The sequence below is a fragment of the Lithobates pipiens genome, unplaced genomic scaffold, assembly GCF_037356315.1.
Source record: "Lithobates pipiens isolate NorthernLeopardFrog02 unplaced genomic scaffold, aLitPip1_a1.2 Scaffold_19, whole genome shotgun sequence".
Taxonomy (NCBI): Eukaryota; Metazoa; Chordata; class Amphibia; order Anura; family Ranidae; genus Lithobates; species Lithobates pipiens.
The window spans coordinates 485,558,122-485,573,805 of record NW_027507764.1 but is presented as its reverse complement, the minus strand read 5'-3'; the positions used below and the strand labels follow the sequence as shown (position 1 = coordinate 485,573,805).

Here is a 15,684-nt window from a genome sequence, read left to right as displayed (position 1 = left end):
CTTTGCATGTTTGTCACACTTAAGTGTTTCGGAACATCAAACCAATTTAAACAACAGTCAAGGACAACACAAGTAAACACAAAATGCAATTTGTAAATGAAGGTGTTTATTATTAAAGGTGAAAAAAAAATCCAAACCATCATGGCCCTGTGTGAAAAAGTGATTGCCCCCTAAACCTAATAACTGGTTGGGCCACCCTTAGCAGCAACAACTGCAACCAAGCGTTTGCGATAACGTGCAATGAGGCTTTTACAGCGTCCTGGAGGAATTTTGGCCCACTCATCTTTGCAGAATTGTCCTAATTCAGTTACATTAGAGGGTTTTCGAGCATGAACGGCCTTTTTAAGGTCATACCACAACATGTCAATAGGATTCAGGTCAGGACTTTGGCTAGGCCACTCCAAAGTCTTCATTTTGTTTTTCTTCAGCCATTCGGTGGTGGACTTGCTGGTGTGTTTAAGATCATTGTCCTGCTGCAGAACCCAAGTTCGTTTCAGCTTGAGTACACGAACAATTGGTCGGACATTCTCCTTCAGGATCTCTTGGTAGACAGCAGAATTCATAGTTCCTTTTATCACGGCAAGTCTTCCAGGTCCTGAAGCAGCAAAACAGCCCCAGACCATCACACCACCACCACCATATTTTACTGTTGGTATAATGTTCTTTTTATGAAATGCAGTGTTCCTTCTACGCAAGATATACTTGGACACACACCTTCCAAAGAGTTCCACTTTTGTCTCATCGGTCCACAGAATGTTGTCCCAAAAGTCTTGGGGATCATCAAGATGTGTTGTGGAGAAATTGAGACGAGCTTTGATGTTCTTTTTGCTCAGCAGTGGTTTTCCCCTTGGAACTCTGCCATGCAGGCCATTTTTGCCCAGTCTTTTCCTGATGGTGGAGGCATGAACGCTGACCTTAACTGAGGCAAGTTAGGTCTGCAGTTCCTTGGACGTTGTTGTGGGGTCTTTTGTGACCTCTTGGATGAGTCGTCGCTGCGCTCTTGGGGTAATTTTGGGCGGCCGGCCACTCCTGGGAAGGTTCACCACTGTTCCATGTCTTCGCCATTTGTGGATAATGGCTCTCACTGTGGTTCGCTGGATTCCCAAAGCTTTGGAAATGGCTTTATAACCCTTTCCAGACTGATAGATCTCAATTACTTTCTTTCTCAATTGTTCCTGAATTTCTTTGGGTCTCGGCATGATGTGTAGCTTTTAAGGATCTTCTGGTGGACCTTACTGTGTCAAGCAGCTCCTATTTAAGTGATGCCTTGATTGTGAACAGGTGTGGCAATAATCAGGCCTGGGTGTGGCTAGAGAAATTGAACTCAGGTGTGGACAACCACAGTTATAGTATGTTTTAACAAGGGGGGCAATCACTTTTTCACACAGGGCCATGATGGTTTGGATTTTTTTTCACCTTTAATAATAAACACCTTCATTTACAAATTGCATTTTGTGTATACTTGTGTTGTCCTTGACTATTGTTTAAATTGGTTTGATGTTCCGAAACACTTAAGTGTGACAAACATGCAAAGGAACAGGAAATGAGGAAGGGGGCAAACACTTTTTCACACCACTGTATATATATATATATATATATATATATATATATATATATACACACACACAACACCTAGGATGCATATATATACACAATACACTCACTGCATCTAACTGACTCGCCTCCTGCCTGATCTGAAATGAAATGACACTGCATATCTCTCTCTCTATCAGCACTGCGGAACACACTACACAAGGCTGACTTCCAAGCGACCTTATATAGTGTGGGGCGTGTACTAAACTCCCTGAGCCATAATTGGCCAATTACGGCTCGCTGTACAGATGGCGCTGTGATTGGCCAAGCATGCGGGTCATAGTGTACAATCATCAGCCAGCAATGCACTGCGACGCCGCAGTGAATTATGGGCCGTGACACGCCACTCGCATTTGGCGCGAACAGCCCATAACGTTTGCAATTCAAAAAAAGGAAATGGTTTTTTAAAGTAACAAATATGAAGTGGAATTATGGTAGTCCAGAAATATGTGAACATTTTCTATTAAAAATATACTTAACTGGTATTCTTAACCCCCAGACAGGTGGAGATGAGATAAAACAAATTAAATAATCACAACTATCATTTTAAACTTGTAAATGCTATCCAATTGTGTATATTGAAATGATATGTCTAACGCCATGTCCTTTAATGCATTCAACTGTAATGATAAGCAATAGCTCAGTAAACACAAAAGGAGTGTATAAGCTTTGTAATCAACATTTAGTAATGAGATGCTTTCTCTGTGTCAGCACATAAAACATCTAAGGGGTGGTGTGTCATTTTCAGCCAATAGGAATGCATCTTAACTTTCTAAATGGTATCTCAATGATTTACAAAACTAGTGAGATTTTCAGTTTGTTGTGGATCTTTCTTGAGTTGCCAAGCTGATGTAAGGCTTTCTGTGCCGTCTCCTGATCACCATAATGAGTCTATCTGCTAGTGAGAAGGCTGATGTGCTTTCCATGATGGACAAGATTTCTGCCAAGGGAATTGATCTGGGTGGTGAGACTTTGAGCAGGTAAGGTTCTATTATTCTTATTTTATATATATATAGATGATAACACTGTGGATTTTCAACTATCTGTATAATGTAACAGCACAGGAATTTTTAGGCTAATGAAATTAGTTACACTGACATTCCAGCAGTCATTTTCAAAAAGCTACTGAATTCATATCCTGTCTCCACTCTACAAAACTAAATGTTTTCAGGTTAAGGTAAAGCATTGTAAAGTCAAAAAAAATTCCCAAAATAAAAAAGAGGTTTATACCTCCATTCCTCCATTTCTGGTGTCCCCTACCTGTGCTCTCTGCTCCACTTCCTCTGCATGTGCCAATATAGCAAGCTGCTTGCTATGGGGGCACACATGTGGGCTTGCTCCTGAGCAAGGCTGTGTGCATCCATAGACACACACAGCGTGGATCAGCCCCGCCCCAACTTACTCCTCACAGGGGTGGGGGGGGGGGGGGCACTTGCAGCTAGTGGAAGTTTTAGTTTTTTTACCTTCATGCAGAGAATGCATCAAGGTAGTAAAAAAAAGCAAAAGAAATTAAAAAAACTTTTAACTTTAGAACCACTTTAGACTTACATGGAAATTAAGAGAAAGATGTAAGTAAGTATTGAATGCCACTACTGGTATTTTATGTATCATACATTATGCAGCATTTGTTTGCAACACAGTTTCCATCAAGCCATGAAACAAGATCATTTTGTCTTAGGTCAATTTCTTGAAGGTCAGCAAGGTCCACCTTCTGCTAGTTTTAACAGCAGGGAGCTAAAATAAAGTTTGCTTTTCCCAGTGTCTATACATACATTATTTTTTAAATCTGGAATGTCATTTTATATGTATTAACTACTATTGTTGTTTTATTTTCTATTAGGTTTGTCCTTGTCTATCCCAAAAGCAAAGTCTTTTACAAAGACTATGACCTGGTCCCTGGCTCTTATAACCCCAAGACACAAGGTGCAAAGATTCTGAATGCTCTTAAAAGTGCAGCCAGTCACCTGAATGACCCTGCTGGCAACCTGTCTGCCCTCACTGACCAGGATGCAAACCAGATAAGAATGGATCCAGGAACCTATGGCGTAAGGACTCCTGAATATTATTACACAATAATAAGATACCATAACTTGATTCAGGTGGACAACATACATTGGGTTTAAATGTCATTGCACCATACAGTAATATAGTATTTAAACATGGGTGGGGCAAATACCCACATAACAAGCAATTGTGTTGCAAGTTTGAAAATGACTTGCTAAGCTATTGCTTGACTTGCCAGGCTTCACAAGTTTGTTGCACAATTGCATCAAGTCTGCATTGCATTACTCCAGGTCAACTTTCTTTGCAAACATTCTGAAAGTCTGCTGGAAGTTCTGGTTCAGTTATTTTGTGCAATAGTCCTCCCACCACAGGGGGAACTGTAACTTGCAGAGCTCTTGCTGTAGACTCACCACTGCAACTTTGCTCTTGCTAGAGATGTGCCATGCAAATTTACTACAAATTGGAAAAGTGTCAACTAGACCTTGTGTTTCAAGTGCTCTGCAAGTGTACAACTTACCAGTGAAAATGTGCAAGCAAGTTAACAAAACTTACAATTCAACACTGCCACAAATTTGTGGCAAGATATCCTTGCTATCTGGGTAAGGGTCAGCCTTTAAGGTGGTTCTAAAGCCTAAACATTTTTTTCATTAACACATTCCCTGCATGAAGGTAAAAAATATTTATGTTGAAATATACCTCCCCTCTGCCCCAGTGTTGCCAACCCCCAAACTAAAATTTACTGTCAGGACACCAACATTTACAAACATCACCAATTTTTTACTGGCAAAAAAAAAATCATGAAATTTACTGACAGAGCCGGATTCTGTAACTGACATTGCACAAGTACCTAAAATGGGAGTGCTACACCGTGCAAATATCAATATTTCAACTATAAACATGTAGTTAATGCTATTCACAATGTGTTTATGTTAAACAAAAGTCAAGAAACATATTTCTTCATTTGCATGGGAACTCTGCCGATTATGATTTAAGCGGGAACTGTGATCTAAAAAGGGGGAGGGGGCTCTGGTCACCAGAGACCACCTTTTCTCAGAGTCCACTACATTGCCCTTTACACCAGAGTTCTCACTTATATCAGGGTCTGTAGAATCCCCCCTTGCACTGTAGAAGGCGCGAACATGGTACAGAGGTGGTCAAAGAATGCGGACATGGTACAGAGGTGGTTATGTGGACACGATATGGTACAGAGGTGGTCATGCGGACATGTTACAGAGGTGTTCAGAGTATACGGACGTGGTACAGAGGTGGTCAGAACATGCGGACATGGTACAGAGGTGGTCAGAGCATGCGGACATGGTACAGAGGTGGTCATGCAGACACGGTATGGTATAGAGGTGGTCATGTGAACATGGTACAGAGGTGGTCAGAGCATGCGGACATGGTACAGAGGTGGTCATGCAGACACGGTATGGTACAGAGGTGGTCATGCGGACATGGTACAGAGGTGGTTAGAGCATGCACACATGGTACAGGGGTGGTTATGCAGACAAGGAACAGAGGTGGTCAGAGCATGTGGACATGGTACAGAGGTGGTCACGCGGACATGGTACAAAAGTTGTCATGCAGACGTGGTACAGAGGTGGTCATGTGGACATTGTACAGAGGTGGTCAAAGAATGCAGACATGGTACGGAGGTGGTCATGCGGACATGGTATGGTACAGAGGTGATCATGCGGACATGGTACACAGGTGGTAAGAGCATGTGGACATGGTACAGAAGTGGTCATGCGGACACACCGTCCATTTAAAAATGGTGCCGGACAGCGCTATTACATCACGTACTCACTGCGCATGCACCCGCGCGGCCAGAAAAAGCCGAGTGTGTATGGTCGGCCCGCAGCCATATTTTTTACGGGCACTGCTGCCCATAACAGGCTTTAACGGGCAGCCCGAAATTGGGGTGAAATTTACGGGCTGCCCGTAAATTAATGGGCAGTTGGCAAATGGCAACACTACTCAGCCCCCTTATATTCGATACAGGGAATTCGTATACAATTCCCCCTGAAGTAGAGACGAATTCCTTGTATCTAATACGCATTGGGGAGGGGACAGGACGGCACGAGGAGCAGTCTACCTGCCATAGGAGGAGATGCACATCACCCCCATACCTTTCCTGTATCTGATCTTATTGGTTATTGCTGGCAATAGAGTGGTGCACTAAACACACTTTATAAATGTGAGTACCCTGTATTAGGGTTTGTTTGCTTGTGTTCATTAAATTGTTTAAACCTACTACACTATCAAGCGCATTTATTTTTGCATAAACTGAGGTATTTCACTGAGGAGCCCTGAATGCAGTTGTTCCCTTCTGAGCCCAGAGGAGGTTCTAATACGCGTTTAGACTTGGCTTAATCACTAAGTCGCACACTCTAAGGTGAGCGTTCACTAACTAGGCCTAGGTGATCATTGGAGGGAGGCCACCTTAGCACATTTGAACACCTACCAAGCTGTTTTGTGATTGCATGGACTACCCTGAGTAATTGGGATTAGAAACACAGAAGGAAACTCTGTTTGCACATGAGCACTTTATTACTTGCTATAAATACATATATATAATTTTTTCTTTTCTCGCATATATTTTAGGGACTTCTACGAACTTTATGAATTTTACGAATCTATATATTTGAGTTTCCATCCCCTTATATTTTTTTATTTATATTTTTTATTTATTTATTGGCACTTCACCATTGGTCAATATTTGTGTGTTTCTGTTATATATACATCCTATTACCTTTTACATATTTTTATATTTTTGATAAGATCATATGTATAGCACAGCGTAGTATTTACTCAGGTAAGTATAGCATGTTTGTTATTTAAAAAAAATTATAATTAAACCTTACAATCACTGAAAATTCTGTATTGCGTCCCCTGATCTGAAGAAGAGCATCTCCACTAGACATTTTCATTAAATATCTAAAAGAGAAGCAGTTTTCTCCATAACCTTTCAGAATACATCAAGTTAAAAAAATAATTCCAGTTTATACTTTCCTCACTTTTCCTAAAATTCCCATTAAAACTAATAATAAAAATGGAAAACAAGTTGAGCTTTTTTCAAGAAATTGATTTTTACTTTCTTCTGAAAGGCTAAGCTTAACTGGAATATTTAAGAAACAATTTGAATTGTGCTTTAGTTTTTATAAATTAGCACACAAAATGTTATTAAGCTATGCTACATGAAATTACGTCAGTAAAAAAAATAAAATAAAAAAAAAACCATTGTAAACATCACAGTCCAGGAAGCTAATGCTCTTTGGTTTACAGATGATATAGGTGTGTATAGCAGGGCCGTCTTTAATATTGATTGGGCCCTGGGCAAACATTTTCTTAGGGCCCCCCTCCCCCCCATGCAAATTTGCTCTCCGCCTTCTCTGAGACATAAAATGAATAGCAGCTAGACTTAAAATCAGTTTACTGTATCAGATCAGGCAGCGATTGTGATTGGTTGCCAGAGGTTACAGCATATCATTACCGCTCACTGACTGGTGGCTAAAGGTTACAGCACTCCTTAAGGCTCACCGATTAGTTGCTAGAGGTTACAGCATTTCTGCTTGTTGATTGACTGCTAGAGATTTCTGTACAGTAATACTGCTCACTGGTTGCTACAGGTTACAGCACATCATCTCCTCACTGCAGCGGGGCATGATATACATATGAATGCTGCCTTTATTTACATATCAATTCCGTTGGCTTCAGCTATTTACATTTGCATGCCGCTGCTATTTACATATGAATTCTGCTTATTTACATGTAAACACAGGGTCTTCAGGTGAGTCATCTGTACACAACAATAGGGCAGAGCTGGGCAGCATTAGTAGCAGCACTTCACACTGAGATATCAGGACACAGCACAGGACTAAAACTTCAAGGGACAAGGGAATGTAAACTGGGATAGTGGGCAAGTATGAGGCAGCTGCTTTGGGCCCCACAACAATGACAGGGCCCAGGGCAGCTGCCCCTTTTGCCTTGCCTTAAAGACAGCCTGGGTGTATAGGTTCACAAAAATAACATATTCTCTATTTCTCTTTGCAGATGTTGTCTCAGGTTATACTGCTGGTCTTGGCTACTCAATTCCCCCGTGATTTCACTCCTGAATTTCAGGTTGCCTGGCAAAAATTCCTTGCTCTAGCTGCTCCAGTCTTCACTAAGTAGAAATAAATGAAAAATGAAGTAAAATAACGTGGAATTGGGAGTTCTTTGGGTTCTTTTTAAATACTTAAAAACTGCTGTACTGCGGCAGGTTGCAGCAGTATACAGGCGGTGCAAACAAGACAGGGACTGTAGGTTTGTTGTTAAGTAGAATCTGTTTGTAATTTTGAACTGGTACTTTTTTTTTTGTTTTCAAACTTTTTTATTGAAAAGTAATAAACAGGGTAACAAACATGTGGATGAGAAGAGACATCCATACAGAAAAATAAGTCAATGTTACATGGCAAGAATCATGTACAATATGTAGATATAAACACAATCATCTACGCCTAGCGTAAACACAGAAATCGATGAGTGTGAAGCTGCTTCTTGTGTGGCATTCCGTATGGACGAGATAAACTTTTAGAGTCTATATTATAGGATGCATCTAAAATGAAAGGCCAAAAGAGCCCAGGATAAAAGAAGAAATAAGAAAAAAATAAAAAATAAAATAAGAAAAACAAAAATTTTTAACCGGGGATGGGGGAGAGACTAGTGCAGCTAATTCAGAAGTCTGAATACAGACCAAGGTTTCCACTTAGCTTCAAACACAGGGACAGTGTCATGTAAAATGTGGTGGATTTTCTAAGAGTGCATCATTAGGTCAACCCGTGACAAGATCTGGGCAAGTGGTAATGAAGGAGATTTCCAATTGAGTGCTATAGACCACTGCATGGCTAAACAGATTGAATGGATTAAGCATCTCAGGTGCCTGGGGGTGTCCGGTGGAGACTGAAATAACAAAGAATGACATGCCTCCATAGTTATAGTGTAGCGGCCAACTTATTAATTAGACCAAATAGGTGTTGCCATATGGGTTGGATTTGGTCACACTCCCAGAAAATGTGTCTGAAAGAGCCTGGGTGAGGGCAACCCCTGAAACAGCTGGAGGGTGCCTGAGGAAAGATCTTTTGCAACCGCAGGGGTGTATAATACCATCTGGTAATTACTTTGATGGCTGTTTCTCTGATGGATAACGATCTTGAACATTGGCACATGTTTCTCCAGTTTTTATCCCAGTCAATTGTATTATCCTCCAGTCCCAGCTCTTGTTACCATTTGGATCTATAGTTCAACCCTTCCCTTTCCACCGCTGATTCCAGTATCTTGTAAAGCCCTGAGATCAGTCCCTTTTGTCTGGATGTGGTGTGGCAAATATCTTCAAAGTATTTCGATGCAGGGAGTAAGGGCCAGGGTAATGTTGCAGATAGAAGTGACAGATTTGTAAATAATGGAGGAATTCGACGCTAGGAATCTGGAATCTAGATTGTAACTCTTGAAAGGTAGCGAATTTTGAATCAATCAGAAAATCTTCCAGAGAAATGAGGCCAAGCTATCCAAATTCGGAAAGCAGCCTGGTGATTATAGGTTGATGTGAACCTGGGGTCCCCCAGATACAAGGCACCCCCAGGTATCTGGGAAACTAGGCCGTATTTGTTTTTATACATGTTCCAAAGACATAAGCCATCCGAGACAATTCGATTTTTGTAGATTTGAGTCCGGTTAGTCAGATTAGAGGACCACATAACACCCGGCAGAAACAAGGGGTGTATAGATTCCTGTTCAAATTGAACCCACGGTACCCTAGAGTTCCTAATGTTCCATTGAGCTTGTTGTGAGAATCTACTAGCTACATAATAGAGCCATATCTGCGGGACCCCCAAGCCCCCACTCTTTGAGGAGCGATACAAAACATCTCTGGCAAATCTAGAGGGCTTGTCCTGCCATATGAACCTATTAAGATGAGATTGGAAATCATTAAGGTACGATTTTGAAATTTTAATTGGGAGGGACCGGAACATATATAGGAGGCGGGTAAGAATGACCATTTTGAGGGCTGTTATTCTCCCTATGAAAAAGATATGTAGGTTTGACCATAGCTGCAGGGTTTATTTCAGATTTGCAACGAGTGGGGGGTAATTGGGTGCGAATAGTTTTTTATAATTTTCTGGAAGAACTATTCCCAAGTAGGAGAGGTGGGAGTCAGACCAATGGAAGGGAAATGTCTGCTTAAGATGGGAAAGTTCTGCAGGTGGGATCCCTATGGGGAGGGCGGTGGATTTAGACAAGTTAATAGATAGTCCCGAGACTTTAGCGAATTTAGATAGGGTGTCAAATAGATTAGGGAGGGAGAGTAGTGGATTTGTCAGAAACATTAAAACGTCGTCAGCATACATACATAATTTGTAGGATAGGGGGCCTTTCGTATATCCGGAAATATTGGGGTTGTTCAGGATGGCTATGGCAAGGGGTTCAAGGGCTAAGGCAAAAATTAGCGGGGACAGGGGACACCCCTGCCTAGTCCCCCTCCCTACACTAAAAAATTCTGAGCAACAGCCCGGAATTTTAATTCTTGTTATAGGGTTTTTATAGAGAGTGTGAAAGGAGTGCAAGAACTCTCCCTTGGACCCTAACCTTTGTAGAACATTTGTAAGATAGCTCCAAGAGACACTATCGAACGTCTTCTGAAAGTAAAAGAAGACTTTGTGAATATACGTTAGCGTCCTGGATAATGTCCGTCGCCAAACGAATATTGTCTGTTATTAACCTGTGGGGGATGAAGCCGAATTGGAATGGGGAGATAAGGGAGAGGATTAATTTGGCTAGTCTATCTGCAAGAATCCTACTAAAAATCTTCAGATCATTATTCATGACCGAAATAGGCCTGTAATTTTGCGGGAGTGTTCGATTTTTGTCGGGTTTGGGAATTAAAGACATGTTCGCCAATAACATTTCCTCAGGAAAGCTACCACCCTGCATCACCCAGTTAAAAAGATAGGTAAGTCTAGGGGCCAAAGAAGTTGCACATTTTTTATAATAAATTGCAGCAAACCCATCCGGGCCTGGGGCTGAACCTTGCTTAAGTGATTTGATTACATTCAGGACTTCAGAGGTGGAAATAGGGGAATTAAGTAGTTCAACCTGTGATAGGGATAAGGTGGGCAGTGGAACAGTATCCAACCAGGAGTTAATTTCTGGGACATTTACTTCTACATTAGGGGATAATAAGGAAGAATAACATTTTTCAAAAATCCCCAAGACTTTTCGGGTGAGACGTGAGGAAACCCTCTCTAGTGCTCAGTTTGTAAACATGAGGTGGACGTGAGGTGTGTTTCAGTTTACGTGCAAAAATGGACGATGCCGAGTTGTCAAACAACAGATATTTTGCTTTTGCCCATCTAAGGGTTTTTTCTACTTTATTGGTCAATAGGGAGTCCAATTCAAGTAGTTTACGGTTTATCTCCAATCTGGTGGATTCCAAATGTAAGGAGGCTGTGTTTTTATATAAACGATTGATTTCCCATGTAAGAACAAGAATTCTCCCATTAATCAGTTTGTTACGAGTGGAGGATTCTGCAATCAGTTTTCCCCTAAGGACAGCCTTATGGGTAACCCAGAGTGTAGAGGGCAACATATTGGGTTGAGCGTTCATAGCAAAGTATTCCTCTATCGTTTCCTCTATTTTAGGGACTATATCTACATCGGTCAGGAGTGATTCATTAAGTCTCCAGGAGTGTGAAGTGGGAGCTAATTTGATGATAGTGGTGGTAAATGCGGTGGCATGATGGTCTGACCAAACACAGGGATGAATGTTTGCTTGAGTTGAGTTGGCTAATATTATAGGTGATACAAAAATGTAATCCAATCTTGCAGAGCTATTATGGGGATGGGAATAAAAAGTAAATTCCCTGACTCCTATATTATGGGCCTGCCAGGTGTCAGAGAGTTAAAAAATTAACGAGACACCTAGGTCTCAAACCCAGCTCTACACTGAAACAATGAATTTCAGGAACCAAGTTATTGTATCCTGCTTGGGGGGGGGGGGGGGGGGGGAGCGTGCTACGGCTCCAAGGGACAGAAGCCATACATACATGGAATGGCCCAGGGAAAACCAGGTAGTAGGGAACATACCAGCTCAGAGGCCCGTAGAAAAAGAATCAAAGGTAAGTATATGAAAACAGTCAAGTCAGCGAGGGCTTTCTCCGTTGCGCTTACTGATCCCGTAGCGGATCCTTCTCCTATCTCTCCTTGATGGTGGTGTCCGCCAGATGGGGGCTGGTCTGGGAGTAGAAGGGAGTCTACGTACTTCAGCTGCATCGAGAAGGCCCAGTTTCACCAGCAGTTCCTGGCCCTCTTGAAGGGTAGACACGGAATAGGTACTGCCATTGTGGGGGACCACCAATTTAATTGGAAAACCCCATCTGTAACGAATGCGAGCCGATTGAACTGCAGATGTGATCTCCTTAAGATTCCTCCTTCTTTCCAGGGTAGCAGGTGAGATATCCGGATAAATTTGAATCTGATTGTCATCCAGGAAGATTCACTGCTTATTTCTAGCTGCTCGCAAGATCTCCTCTTTAACAAGGAAGTCCTTCATGCATAAGACGACATCCCTTGGGGGCTTATCCGCTGGAGGTTTCTGACGGAGTGCCCTATGGATGCGGTCACATTTAAAGGCAGAGGACTCGTAGTCAGGAAGGAGAGATTTAAACAAACGGATAACTGTAGGGATGAGATCCGTTTCAATTTCAGTTATTCCACGGAGACGCAAATTGTTGCGTCTGTTTCTGTTATCAAGATCCTTGACTTGCATCTGTATCGCTGTAAATGCTGACGTTAGGGCCTCATGCTCTCTACTGAGGTCATTATGCGCTATCGCCAGTTTGTCGTGCCTGCTTTCTATTTCTCCGTTCTGAAGCCCAAAGTGGCAATTTCTTGTGACAGGGTGTGTGAAGTTTTATGCAGTTCGGTCTGAAACTTGGATGCCAACTTATCATACATGGCCTCAAGGCTTGCATCAAGATCTGCCTTGGAGAGAGCATTGTACTCACCGGCCGTGGTTTTCAGCGATGAGAGGCCCGGAGAAACTTGCGGCGTGGAGGCCGGAGAGGCGGCGACACAGCTCTGATCCGCGCCATCTTGAGCCATACCGCTGCTTTCCCTTGCACGAAGGAGATAGTGGGTAAGGGTGTTTTGGCTCGCACTGCGGGATTTCCTCTTCCTCGCCGGATGCTGAAGCCCCCAGGGTGCTTATCAAGTCCCGAGTGAGACGGAGCTATCCCTCTAGGCTGCCATCACGTTCAGCGCCGCGCATGTGCCCCAAACTGGTACTTTTTTAAAGTGTAGCTCCAGTCAAAAAATCAATTTTTAAGCTTTTTGGAAAACATAGGGACAGGTTATCACCCCTGTAACTTTTTTTTTGCTGTATGTGCACCTCTTCAGAAGATTTCATCTCACTTTCTGTCCCAATGACAAATGTTTTTTGAAAATTTGGGGTTTTTAGGGAAACAAGGATTGGTGATAAAGCATCAGTGGAGAGGAGATACGTTTTTCCCATATCAACTCGTTGATGGCGCCACGCATGCGCCCCAAACTGGTACTTTTTTAAAGTGTAGCTCTAGTCAAAAAATCAATTTTTAAGCTTTTTGGAAAACATAGGGACAGGTTATCACCCCTGTAACTTTTTTTTTGCTGTATGTGCACCTCTTCAGAAGATTTCATCTCACTTTCTGTCCCAATGACAAATGTTTTTTGAAAATTTGGGGTTTTTAGGGAAACAAGGATTGGTGATAAAGCATCAGTGGAGAGGAGATACGTTTTTCCCATATCAACTCTTACAGGACAGAATTTCCCTTCCTAGGGGTAGATTTCATCTAAGTTCCTGTTGTCTCCTTCCGTTTGCAAGTAGGGGACATTTGTAAGTTGGATGTTTGCAAGTAGGGGCCTGTTCTATATGCTCTGCAGAAATTTGGGCCTAAGGTGTTGGTGTTGCCACAACACTGTAAGCCCTCACAGTAACTCTTGGTGGGCGCTGGAACGCCCTGCTGTAAATTATTATATCAAGAATTGTAATTACATGCCATTGTTGAACATTGGTAGAAAAATTGGGCCTTTGGTGGTGGTGCTGGTGCCACAACACTGTAAGTCCTCACAGTTACTCTTGGTGGGCGCTGGAACGCGCCCTGCTGTGAAATATTATATCAAGAATTGTAATTACATGCACCTGTTGAACAGGGGCAGAAAAATTGGGCCTTAGGCACTTGTACCACAACAATGCAACACCTCACAGAAACTCTAGTTAGAGTGCAGGAATGAGCCTTGCTGCAAAGTATTGCATCAAAAATTGTAATTACACGCCCCTGTTAAACAGGGGCTGAAAAATTGGGCCCTAGGCACTGGTGCTGGTGCCACAACACTGCAACCCCTCACATATACTCTAGTTGGAGCACAGGAATGAACCCTGCTGCAAAGTATTGCTTCAAAAATTAGAATTACATGCCCTGTTAAACAAGGGCTGAAAAATTGGGCCTTAGGCACTGGTGCTGGTGCCACAACACTGCAACCACTCACAGGTAGTTTAGTTGAATGCAGCAACGAACCCTGCTGCAAAATATTGCATCAAAAATTGTAATTACACGCCTCTATTAAACAGGGGCTGAAAAATTGGGCCTTAGCCACAGGTGGCGGCACCCAGAACCAAAAATTATCTTACAAGCTATCAGCATGATCACTGAGGAGGAAGAGGATTGTCACTCAGCATAACAGGATAGTCACTCAGCATCCGCATAGGCAGTCTTGAAGGGATCTGACATTTCAAAAAAAATTATTTGGTTACATCAGCGTCAGGTGCTTGGTATCTGGTGGTGATCCAAGACTGATTCATTTTTATGAAGGTCAGTCGATCAACCGAGTCGCACCCTGTGATCGGTTACAAAGCCTCCAGCAACACTGAATGTGCGTTCAGAAAGAACACTGGATGCAGGACAGGCCAGTAGCTTAATTGCATACTGTGCAAGCTCTGGCCAGTGATCCATCCTCAAGACCCAGTGGCCCAGAGGATTTTTGGTGGGAAAGGTGTCCAAGTCTGATCTTGCCCCTAGGTATTCCTGCACCATGTAAATCAGACACTGGCAATGGTTTCTGGAACTGATCATACCTTGGGGCTGTGGTCTAAAAAATTGTCTGAACGCATACCGAAGCCTCAGCAACATGTTGTCCAGCACCAGGAATTTGTAACCTCCCAGTCTCTGGGAACGCATTGCACAGACCTTTCTGCAAGGCGTCCCGAAGATGTTTCATCCTCTGCTCCCTCTGTGATAGCAAGATAAGGTCCGCAACCTTACTCTTGTAACATGGATCAAGGAGGGTTGCCAGTAAGGATCCCTCTCCTTGATCCGACGAATACGAGGATCCTTCCGCAGGCTTTGTAGTATCATGGAGGCCATGCAGCGTAGGTTAGCTGAGGCATTCAGTCCGGAGTCCTCTGGGTAACTAAGGATGACATAATCCGCAGCCACCTCCTCCCAGCCATGTACAAGTCCACGGGTTTCTTGGGACTGTAAATGATCCCTAAAAGACTGCTGCTGCTGAGTGCCAGGCTCCACCTCCATGCTGAAACAATCTTCCTCCTCCTCCTTTTCCTGTGTGAAAGGCGGGCCAGCAGGAACACTGTCTGCATAAAGGGGGCCTTGAGAGGTAAGGAAGTCTTCCTCTTCTCGCCTCTGTTCTGCCTCAAGTGCCCTGTGTATTATTTCACACAGCGTGTGCTCCAACAGGTGAACAAGAGGGACAGTGTCACTGATGCATGCACTGTCACTGCTCACCATCCTTGTGGCCTCCTTAAATGGTGACAGGACAGTGCATGCATACGTGATCATGGCCCACTGGCTTGGGGAAAAAAACCAAGCTCCCCTGACCCTGTCCTGGTGCCATAGGAACCGCTGCAACACCAAGTTAAATACGTGAGCCAAACAGGGCACATGGGTCAGTTGTCCCTGTCTGAGGGCAGAGAGAAGGTTGGTGCCATTGTCGTAAGCCACCATTCCTGGCTTAAGCTGGCGTGGCATCAACCACCTCTCAGCCTGCCCTCGCATAGCT

At 43.0% G+C, this 15,684-nt stretch overlaps 1 protein-coding gene and 1 pseudogene across 3 annotated transcripts in view; one reads left to right on the top strand and one right to left on the bottom strand.

Annotated features, from left to right (window-relative positions):
* RALYL (RALY RNA binding protein like) overlaps nt 1-15,684 on the bottom strand; it is a 1,540,715-nt gene that overhangs the window by 1,109,442 nt on the left and 415,589 nt on the right. The gene's annotated exons all lie outside the window — the stretch shown is intronic.
* Nucleotides 2,479-7,770, top strand: LOC143998089 (hemoglobin subunit alpha-3 pseudogene; annotated as a pseudogene).